The 12229-nt window shown below is 41.5% G+C and overlaps 1 long non-coding RNA gene across 1 annotated transcript; it reads left to right on the forward strand.

Moving 5' to 3' along the window:
* The first annotated feature begins 3769 nt into the window (after window positions 1-3769).
* Window positions 3770-12229, forward strand: LOC131739392 (uncharacterized). The gene is made up of 3 exons (XR_009330505.1): window positions 3770-3822; window positions 3980-4008; window positions 11958-12229. It is a non-coding gene; the product is annotated as an uncharacterized LOC131739392 (long non-coding RNA).

A 12229-nucleotide genomic window follows, 5' to 3' on the forward strand; every position in this document is an offset into this window, starting at 1 on the left:
TTATTTATCATGCATATCCCCAGCAGTGGATAAGGTGGAGGCCGGCATACGTACAAATATATGAATGTCACTACTAGAGTCTTGCATGTATCCCTGTGACAAAACTTAGTAAGTGCCTTAATTTAAGTTATAAAAGGTGTCATAATCTCTGGGTATATGTTTGCTGTTTGTCTGTCCATCTGTCTGTCCGTTCGTATGTCTGTCTTTGTTTTACACGATTGGATTGCACCTGCATTGTTATTGTTATTTTTTCCATTTTTTCTTTTTTTTTATAGATCCAAAAAAGATTATTATCACTAAATTTATAAACACAGCGCAGGTAGAATAAGCAGTAAGTAATGTGCTTGTTGTCATATTCTAGGCCCGATGAAGCATGTTAGTCACTCCAACCTGAAGCGTTTGCCTGTACTACTGTACCTAGATATACCCTAGTTGGTTACCTCATAACTGGATGAAAAAAAAGTGCAGAAATGAAATGAACTTGGTACCTTTTAGAAGGTCGACTCACTATGTTTCAGATGTTAGCTTCCACGTGCCTCAGAGAACTCATTCCAAATGAATACCTCAGAAGAAACATTTCAGTAACCTCCAATTTACTACAGTGTCATTTGACCCTGTTTTTTAATTGAGCTTTATGACTTTTCATGAGTAATGTACTATAATTGCTGGCAACAGAAGCTTGTGCCTCTGTCCAGAGCTGTATGTTGTTTTTAAAGATCACATGGAGTGCTTGTCAGTAGCAGCTCCTGACTTTAATAAGTGGAGAGGCTATATATATATATATATATATATATATATATATATATATATATATATATATATATATATATATATATATATATGTTGTAGCGGCGGGCTATAAAAACGGGGCTAATCACATAGTTAGACACCTTGCATTGTGTAGTATAGTGGGCATAGTGTCAACTGTGTACAGCTGGGATTGGGGGGAAGTATAGTTGTCAGGAATTGGGGGGTTAGCATGCTAATTAGGGAAAACTTTAGTTGGCCAATGATCAAGCCTGGTTGGGCTATATTAGGGGGCTCAGTGCCGATGTTGGGTTGTTCTGTTCTGTTTTGTTGACTTGGGGATTACATTGATAAAGAGCAATAAACTGTACCTTTGGGTGCGTTTCAACCTCAATAAACAGTGTCTGCCTGCTTATTTCGCCGCCGTCGCTGCTGAATTAACTTCCTGCTTGGAACCCAACATCGGCACTGAGCCCCCTAATATAGCCCAACCAGGCTTGATCATTGGCCAACTAAAGTTTTCCCTAATTAGCATGCTAACCCCCCAATTCCTGACAACTATACTTCCCCCCAATCCCAGCTGTACACAGTTGACACTATGCCCACTATACTACACAATGCAAGGTGTCTAACTATGTGATTAGCCCCGTTTTTATAGCCCGCCGCTACATTGCCCCCCTTTTGCTGCTTACCGCCCTCGGAAAGTTCAATCTGTGTCCCGGAAGCGCAGGGGTGCCTGAACCTTGCGGCGGGGTCTTTGGTTAGGTTCAGAGGCAAGATGGCTGGGTTGAAGGGATGGAGGTCCCCTCTGTGAAGTAGAGGCTCGAGGCCGGTGGTGGCATGCCACCACAGGAGGGGTGATTGTGGAATGATGAGGCCTTCCTCTATGGGCTACCAATGGACCACTCTGAGGTTCCTGTCCTGGGTGGCCGGCTCCCTGGGGTGTGTCGGGTACCTGGTCTCCCCGGTAGGGGGCGAGGCGGTCCCGGTGGAGGACCACGCAGTGTCCTGTGAGGTGTATTTGGACCCAGTACACCACCTCGCCCAGCTGTTGCAAGATCCGACAGGGTCCCACCCAGGGGCTGTCCAGTTTGGGGCAACGGCCCTTCTTCCGTTTAGGTCCGTAGACCCAAACAAGCTCCCCCACTTTAAAGTGTCGCCCCTTCTCCCGGACGTCATAATTCCTCTTCTGTCGTATGCCGGCAGCCAGTAGACAGTCCCGGGCAAACTGGTGAGCAGAATCGATCCGGTCCCGAAGGCGTCGGGCATACTCTGGTCCAGGAGGGAGAGCTGTGGCGTCAGGAGGGCGACCGAACACAAGCTCGGCCGGTGTCTGGAGCTCACGACCGAGGTCTCGGCGCAGTGCTCTCCCAGAAGTGGCCAGATGGAGAACACGTGGTTGCGTATTATAGCCACGTTCTCAGCAAACAGGAGCAGAGATACTGTGTAACTCGTAGAGAGCTACTTGCTGTGGTAGTGGCTGTCAAACAGTTCCGGCCCTACCTGTGTGGAAGGCACTTCCTTCTGCGGACCGGCCATGCTTCACTCCAGTGGCTAGTCAACTTTAAGGAGCCCGAAGGGCAGCTAGCCCGCTGGTTAGAACAGCTGCAAGAGTTTGATTTCACCATCCAGCATAGGGCTGGAGAGAAGCACTCTAACGCTGACGCAATGTCCAGGCGCCCCTGCTTGCCAGACGACTGCGCCTACTGCCTGAAGAGGGAACAGCAGACAGAGGAGCAAGAGGGGTCAAAGGAGCTGTACCACGTGGGAGCCCGAGCAGAGAGTGTTGGACGGACGAGGGAGTGCAGGGAGATCCGTGTTGTGCCTGCATCTGAGTGGCGAGCGCAGCAGGAGAGAGACCAGGATCTAGCACCAGTCTTCCAGTGGCTGGCGGAGAACCGACGGCTGGTCTGGGAGGATGTAGCTGCTCATTCAGATTCTCAAGCCATCCAATCGGAATACAGTGGTCAATGGTATCAAAAGTGGTGCTTAAATCCAAAAGAATAAGAACAGAGGGTGAACCAGAAGACATCAGCACATCCTTTACCACTCAGATAAGGGCAGTTTCAGTACCATGGCTGACTGAAATTGTTCATATAAATTATGTACTGCAAGGAATGTGTTCAGTTGTTTAGCCTCTGCTCTCTCTAGAACTTTGGATAAAAAGGGTGCTGTGTAAGGTTGGTGGTATGCTTCCTCCTAGATGGACAGCCTCAATGGTAGGTGGAAACCGGAAGGTAACCATACTAGGGGGAGCGCGTAGCTTCACATAAAGATGTGGAGGGACTCCCTTGCAATCAGCTAAAAGAGAGCACTTGGTGATGGTGATGGGTTGATTGCAGAGAGGAGTTTTATAGTACAAAGGAGAAGCAGCTACGTCAGTACCAGGCCCCCTTACACTGAGACGCAATTCACAGCCGGAGCTTTTGCATGTTTGTTATTGTTTTGTGTTTATCTTGTGTAAGGTTGTGTGATCGGGCGGCTGATGTTTGGGAGCAGAAAGGCTTCAGGAGACAAGGTTAAAGTGCAAACGTGAGAAGTTCATTAAAGTGCTGAGTGCCACACGAATGCTGCTTTTTGTCCACAACAGTTTTCAAGTATAATAAATAAATACAGCACTGCATTGAAAAAATAAAACATTTATAACCAAACCAGGATACTCAACTATCCTATACTTTCATTTTAAAAGCATTGTTTACCACACAGCACCCTGCTGTTACCTTCAGGAGAGCCTCCCCTGTAAATGAGGCCAACCTCTCCTATATATAGAGGCTGGCTATATAACCACACCCCTGGACTGGTCCATTATAAAATACAAGCAAAACATTATCATCATGTGCCAATTACTTTCATAATGCTTAAACTACCTACAGTTCTCTAGCATCATTAACATTACAATAGTTAACATTTTTCCCAATTGCATAACCCACTCTACTCAATTAGTTACTCATTTTAAGCTATAATCAGCTCCCCCCATTCACTAACATTGGGCGCGTGCCCGTGTATTTGAGCGTGGCCGTCAGTGCATGCGCCCCCTTAATGGCCGCCCCCAGCGCTCTGGATCCAAAGACAATGGTAAGTATTTTCAAATTAAATTAATTATTTTAAAACAACGAAGTTTCACTGCAGGCAGTACTGGGCATTATTTTATACAATATGTGCACCTATTATGCAAAATAGTTTCCAGCACGCCATGCCAACTGTGTCAATAACGTTATATTTATTTTACAAGCCGCCAGCATCCCGACCTCCCCGGCTCAAGTAAGTAAACAAACAGGTATAATTATTATTCACGTTTCTCACAACCTTTGTACATAATATTTTTACCCATTGACAAACAGCAGCACACATTTTATAATACCGTTGATGTTATCAATACGCATTTTAAAAAGGACGGTATACATAACAAAGTACAGGGCAGGTTTTAAACAGTCAATGTTCCGCGGTAGTGATGGACAATTGAATCTGCTCCATCACATCTTGTCATAGAGGAGGACTGAGAGGATCGGAAGCTGCCGCCACAGAGCCAGCATGTTCCCCTGATCACCATCCCACTGCACAACACAGCATGGACATGACCCTGGGAACAAGGAGCACATTTTCATGCATGGAGGACTGTAGTTTAGGAGTGTCATTTTATATTTGGAACTGAAACCTGCCATATTATTTCCCCTATACCACTGTTGGTATAGGGGCGATTGAATTATTATCAAATACGGACGTTTTCTTGGGAATACAGTTTGGACCTTCCATTTGTACACTGCACCACTCACATACTGTCACATAGGCCTAAAATTGTTAAGAACATTTGGATCTAGGGTTGCTTTTTTTCAGTAATGGTTGTATTACAGCAACCTTAAAGGAGTTACAATACCAGATGACAGGAAACCATTTATAATACTTAAGACCACGGTATCTATCTTAGAAAATGCTTCTTACACAATTCAGTGGGAATGGGATCTAAAGCACACATAGTTGATTTTGTCCCATCAACTAAGTCAGTCAGATCAGGCTGGTTAATAGAAGGATGCAAAGATTTGATCTGCTTTAGTTTTTAGCAGTATTGCAGAATGTCTCATCTAGGTTGAGTGTGCTTTCTGATATCTGACACAGGGGTTGTACCAACAGACTGGAGAATTGCAAACGTAATACCGATCCACAAAAATGGAGACAAAACCGAACCAGGTAACTACAGACCAATAAGCCTGACTTCTATTATATGGAAACTATAATAAGATGCAAAATGGAAAATTACCTATATGGTAACAGTATCCTGGGAGACAGTCAGCGTGGTTTTAGGAAAGGGAGATCGTGTCTAACTAACCTGCTTGACTTTTTTGAGGATGCAACATCAACAATGGATAACTGCAAAGCATATGACATGGTTTATTTAGATTTCCAGAAAGTTTTTGACAAAGTCCCGCATAAAGGATTAATTCTCAAACTGAAAGCAGTAAGGATTCAAGGAAATGCATGCTCATGGATTACGGAGTGGTTAACATGTAGAAAACAAAGTACTGATTAGAGGAGAAACCTCAAAATGGAGCGAGGTAACCAGTGGAGTACCACAGGGATCAGTATTAGGTCCTCTGCTATTCCTAATCTACATTAATGATTTAGATTCTGGTATAGTAAGCAAACTTGTTAAATTTGGAGACGACACAAAAAGAGGGAGGAGTGGCAAACACTGTTGCAGCAGCAAAGGTCATTCAACATGATCTAGACAGCATTTAGAACTGGGCAGACACATGGCAAATTACATTTAATAGAGAAAAGTGTAAAGTACTGCACACAGGCAATAAAAAAGTGTATTATAAATATCATATGGGAGATACTGAAATTGAAGAAGGAATCTATGAAAAAGACCTAGGAGTTCATCTAGACCAGGGGTGTCAAACTCAGTTCCTGGAGGGCCGCAGTGTCTTCTGGCTTTCATTCCACCCGAGCTCTCAATTACTTAACTAAACCCTTAAGTGAACTAATAATTTGCTTAATTGGACCTTTTTTATTTGTTTTCAGCTCTTAAACAGTTGCAGATTTCAAGTTAGCTTTAACATTTTATAAGTAACTTGAACTCTGCAACTTTTAGGAGCTGAGAACAATCAATTAAGGTTATAGTTAAGTAATTGAGAGCTCAGCTGGAATATAAAATATATACAAATATCTTGATTTGCTGTAAACCCGTCATACCCATGATTTTTGCTCATATTTTGTACACATATTTTGTATGCATTCTAGATCATTTTTATAATAGCAAGAAAACCTGAAACAGAAACATTATAATTATCTTAACTTGCACTTTGCTGATCAGAAAAAAAATATATATATTTTTTATTTATTTTTAAGGATGACCAAGATGAAAGTGAAAATAAAGTCTTGTAAACAAAAAGGGTCTTATAAGAATGTTGCTAGAGGTAAGAAAATGTTTAATGGTTTTTAGTGGAAGGGGTGGGGGGGGGGTGGGGGTCCTACATAATTTTTTTTATACAGCATGTCTACTGTAACATATGCAATGCCTCCGAGCCAGCTGTCAGAAAAATAATACCCTCCCACCATACTCCAGGGAGAGCAGCAGTACCAATAATTCATTTATTATGTCAAGTAATAAATTAACAAGGCTCCCTTGAACCGATTGAGTTGGTGAATTATTGCTGCAATACATAACCTTTTAATCTGTGTTAAGGTAAAAAAAAAAAAAAACATTTTCCCCAGGCCTTTATAGAGTTGTGAGAAAACCCACAGTATATATGCTTGTATCTTGCAGGACATCCTTGAACAACGACCTAGTGTATTTTCACCCCAATAAATTAGACGGCAATCCTCTAAATACTTTTTAGGCACTAAAATGTTCACAATTGAATTCTAAAAAAGTATATTATTTGTACATGTATATTACAGGCAAATTGTATTTAAGGATTTCGACTTACGTGACCCTCATCATGCACCCCATGTAAGCACACACATTTTACTGCAAATATCTTTCTAAGCTTTTAGGTGCTACAAAAATAATTTATTTGTGCAAAATGTCTCTTCTAGTTCTTACAATCTTTTATCGATAGTTTATATTGAAAATATTTTAATTGCAATTTATTAAATGCTATTTTATGTCTGGTAAATTAGGCATACATTTACTACTCATAATGCATAAACACGCACCTCCCAGCATGCAGTTCACATTTTTGGTGGGTTACTGCGTATGCAGCACTTTGAGGTGTGTGTCATACTTGTTGAGTTGCAGTGTACCCTGGAAGTAGAACAAGCAACAGGAGCATGCAGTAGCTGAGGGATACATGACACATCCATCTGGCATGTGATGAAGAGCGTGCCAGGCAGGAGGCAAGCTCCATGCTTGAATAACGCAGGGAAATTACATATTCATTTCCAACCCAGCCTTTTTTTTATGCACCCGCTTTGTGACTGAATCTCAACCCTCTGAGAGTAAAACAATCCTTCCTCTTTAAGAGAGCAGCCAGCTGGTGATTAGAGGTTTAATGTGAACGTATCAAAGATGCCAATGTCCAAAACTGACTAATATGAAACTGCTAGCTGCTAGGGTTAAGGGACAGTTAAACCTGTGTAAAATATTTGTACAAAATTCAGCCTTATAATTACACTCAGTAATCATGCTCAATACATTTCCAACCTGTATGACTAGTAGAGCCTGCCTACTATAAAAGCAGGATCGGCCGCATACCATATAATTATAGAAACAAAACCGAAAACTTTTTAGAATTCTAATCACCACTCCTTTGTGGCTTTTCATTATGGGCAGTGTGTGAGGAAAAGAAGCTCCCCAAATATTTAAGTGATAGAAGAATAAACCTGCTATATATATAATATTACAGTTAATAGTCTTGTTAAGTTTTACATTTAGCATATTTAGTGTACTTGCTCTTTGCTTTCACAATGCTTTACTACACTTTGCTATGCTTCTACCATAATACAGTAAACCTTTATAAGGATCAGTTCTTCATTTAGTCAGAACTCTTATCACACATACCAAACACACCGCTCTTCCTCTTTCTAAACTGTTCTGAGAAATTGTTCTGAGAAACTGAGAAATTCTGGTAAGAGGTGTATTCATGCCTTTGAAATAAGATTGTTCTGTTGCAAGAAACAGTGCAGCTTGTAGTATGGTGCCACTATGCTCAGGCCAGTGAGATGAAGCCAGTTTTCAAATGCGTTTGTAGAAACAATATTTGGGGGGGGGGGGGGGGCATGGCATGCATGTACAGGCATCTTTCAGGACGTTTTCTATGTGGTATAATTAACATGAATACACTGTGACCGTGAGAGAGGATGGAGTCGTAGATCCCACCCACGACATTATTATTACATACAAAAAATAAATAAATAATATGCTAGAAATCTAATTGTAAACTGTGGTACGAATGTATCAGACTCAGTCTGGGGAACAGAACTCGTTATGAGTCCGGCTATGACATAGCTCTTCAGTCTATTTTTAAATCTGCAGTGTAGAAAGATGGTGTAAAACACTCCTCAGCCTGCTAATAATAAAACCCTTCCAACATGGACATCGTTTTAACATGGCCAGGCTATCTGACTGGCCTCATCTGAATTTAGGAGTAATAATTAATCTTGCACACCTTTTTGAAAAGCAAACACCCACATCAATGTGAAGCAAGGTACCTCAGTTCAAATGATATTTCACAACTGAAGGATCTGGTTAGATTTCGTTATTATTAAATTAGAAATGGCTGTTTAATATGCTATGTGTTGAATAGGCATTACATCCTTGAATATGCCGGTGGCAGAGCGGAAGGCCAGCCGCTGCACGGGTGTGTGTGGGGAACACTGGGTGGCAGGGAGGGGGTTCAATTCCTGGAATAGCGGCCCTGGAGACTCAGAGACAGAACTGTAGCTTTATTTAAAACAAAAAGAGAAAGAATTAAAATGGAGAAAGGAAGCCAAATGGAGGCAGCGCTTCCATGGTGCCTCACCTGTGCAGAGCCTGGGCACTATACCCAGGGCCGTTGAGAGCCGTCATGGGCCCCGGGGAAGGGTTGATATGTGCCCCCCCACCCCTCCACAATGAACAAGTAAACCGGCTCACACGGGACTACATTCATCCGACTGTAGTATACTCATCAGCCCAGGGAAGAGCATTATGACGTGTTGTGACGAGGTACCCCCACCCCTGTGTGTATTTTGTGTTTTATGTGGTGTGGTATTGTTTATATGTATGTACGTAGCGGTGCACGGAGTGCGGGTTATGTAGCACTGTGGCAAAGTGGTTGCTGATTATGTACAGGTGCAGAGGTGATGCAGTACAGGAATAAACAGACAGAGATTTGTAATCCGGTATGGAAAATAGATGTTTTATTTTTGTTATAAGAACATAAGAACATAAGAAAGTTTAAAAAAGAGAGGAGGCCATTCAGCCCATCTTGCTTGTTTGGTTGTTAGTAGCTTATTGATCCCAGAATCTCATCAAGCAGCTTCTTGAAGGATCCCAGGGTGTCAGCTTCAACAACATTACTGGGGAGTTGGTTCCAGACCCTCACAATTCTCTGTGTAAAAAAGTGCCTCCTATTTTCTGTTTTGAATGCCCCTTTATCTAATCTCCATTTGTGACCCCTGGTCCTTGTTTCTTTTTTCAGGTCAAAAAGTCCCCTGGGTCGACATTGTCTATACCTTTTAGGATTTTGAATGCTTGAATTAGATCACTGTGTAGTCTTCTTTGTTCAAGACTGAATAGATTCAATTCTTTTAGCCTTTTAAACCCGGCAGCAATATCCTTTTTGTAACGAGGTGACCAGAACTGAACATAATATTCTAGGTGAGATCTTACTAATGCATTGTAAAGTTTTAACATTACTTCCCTTGATTTAAATTCAACACTTCTCACAATATATCCGAGCATCTTGTTGGCCTTTTTTTATAGCTTCCCCACATTGTCTAGATGAAGACATTTCTGAGTCAACATAAACTCCTAGGTCTTTTTCATAGTTCTCTTCTTCAATTTCAGTATCTCCCATATGATATTTATAATGCACATTTTTATTGCCTGCATGCAGTACTTTACACTTTTCTCTATTAAATGTAATTTGCCATGCGTCTGCCCAGTTCTGAATGCTGTCTAGATCATTTTGAATGTCCTTTGCTGCTGCAACAGTGTTTGCCACTCCTCCTATTTTTGTGTTGTCTGCAAATTTAACAAGTTTGCTTACTATACCAGAATCTAAATCACTAATGTAGATTAGGAATAGCAGAGGACCTAATACTGAGCCAGGTCTGGAGACCAAATAATAAACTCCGGTTATACACAGCGATGCGTAAAACACAGAGAACAGTAACAGGGATTGCAGCCCTAAACAATAAACACAGTATCTCTCCCACAATATACAACCACGGTCACCAGTCCTGGGTGCGTGCTGTAGTGCTCGTGGTAGGTGATACAGTTTAAAGAGTGACAAATAGTGCAGTGCTGTTCCGGGTTCAGTGCTGACTCTTAGCGACAGCTCCAGAACATGTTAGCCATCTATAAACACACAAGTAACAATTATAGACAAGACAAACAAAACAAACACTCATGATACTCTTAATACACAGTGCACGGGTCCTTCCAGGTCTATTTCGAAAGCAAAAACGAAGCAAAAGATTTACAATTCTCCGGCCACTTTTATCCGATTATGCATGACCATTTGGTAAACGATTGCAGCTGACTATTTCCTACAGCTGCTACCTTGTTTACCCTCCAGGTCAATACGTTCCTGCACCAGAGTCTTTTCTTTTTCCAGACTGACTGACTTCCCGACCCAGGGAATGAACTGTCAGGCCAAGAGGGAGAGGGAGATTTACAACCAGAACTCATTATATTTCCGTCACAAGCACGGGTGATTTAAAATGTATATTTGCATTTAAGCACAGGGAGTGCACAATCACTTCACGTGCAGATTAAAGTGTGTATTTGTATGGGGACATGGGGATTGCAGTTCACGTGCAGACTGTGCCAGGATTCAAGTGAATGATTGATTAGCAAGCAAGCCCCAGCACAGCTGTAGATAAAAAGAGCATAAACCACTCACTCAGGGTTGGTGTGTTCAGGGAGAAATAACGGGAGAGAGTTGGGAGAGAACCAGGAGAGAACAAAACTAAAAATAATAACAATTGCTACTTGTTGTAGGGTTAGTTCAGTGGTTTTTGTTTGTTTTGTGTTTAAATCTTTTATTTATAATAAATCTGCACAGCAGCGCTTCAATCACCATACTGTGTCCTGTCTACTTCCAGGTCTTGTCGCCACAAAAGATATCCGCGACACGTGTATATATTACGATCGCTTGATGATCAAACGAAATGGCAGTTTCAGTGAATAGATGGAATTATACAGTTAAAGACCGAAAGATTACAACATGTATATATGTTTTTACAATTACATACGTCTTGCAGAACTGTATTTATAATGCTGTAGCTTCCTATTGCTTTGAAATTAAATTACGACTAGAGTTTGCATACATTTCAGATTCTGTAGCAGTCACAGACAGTCGACAATGGTTTTCTTTTTATTTATTTTTTTATCTGTGTTTAATTATCATTATATTTTATGTAACTTAACGTTTTTAAAAACAAAAAGCCATAATTATGGTATACAGCGGTTCATGCTATGTTGGTATTCCTATGAACACCGCGAAGGGAAAGGCCATTTTCATATGAACACCTTTTTTAATTTGCAATGTCCTGTATAAAACAAGACTCGTACTGTTCATCTTTCTCACCTTGCCTTACATTTGAACATTCCATCCACTTCAGCCTTACTGTCAATCACCATCCCATCATCAGCGCAGTTTTGCCTTTCATCTTTCGACTGCAAACAGACTTTATTTTATTTTTTTACTGCAAACATGCTTCTAAACCAAGTGAACATACTGGCAATCTCCACAAATGTCTGAAGAAGATCTTTTGAACTGATACAGTATTTTGATAATGGTTTTGAAGGAAACTGTCAAATTTCAATATCTCAATTAAACTCTGCAGCAGGATAGGGGGAAAGCGCACAGCTGCAAGTACTCTAAAGAACTCCATTGCTATCAGATATGGGTCAGGCAGTGCTTGGCTAAACAATGGCTACGGGCTGATTGCAGGGAGGAGTTTGACGGTACAAAGGGGACACAGTTGCGTAAGAACAGCCCCTTATGGTGACGATACTAATGTGCCAGAGCGCTGTTTGTTGTTTTTGTTTTGTGTTTCAGAGGAGGAGTGAGAGACCCAGGAGCTGCAGCCACAGAGCCAGCAAGAAAACCCTGAGCACTTTCCTTCACTGCACAAGCACAGCACAGACACAAGCACCACTTTCCTCGGGAATTACAGAGCATAGTTCAGTGCACAGAGGATTGTTGTTTTGGAGTGTCATTTGTTTGGGACTGCAACCCGCCGTATTGGTTTCCCCTATACCATTGTTGATATAGGGTCAACCGGTTATTATTTCATTTGTGTTAATAAATATGGAAGTTTTTAATTGGAA

The sequence above is a fragment of the Acipenser ruthenus genome, chromosome 1, assembly GCF_902713425.1.
Source record: "Acipenser ruthenus chromosome 1, fAciRut3.2 maternal haplotype, whole genome shotgun sequence".
In the NCBI taxonomy this organism is placed as follows: Eukaryota; Metazoa; Chordata; class Actinopteri; order Acipenseriformes; family Acipenseridae; genus Acipenser; species Acipenser ruthenus.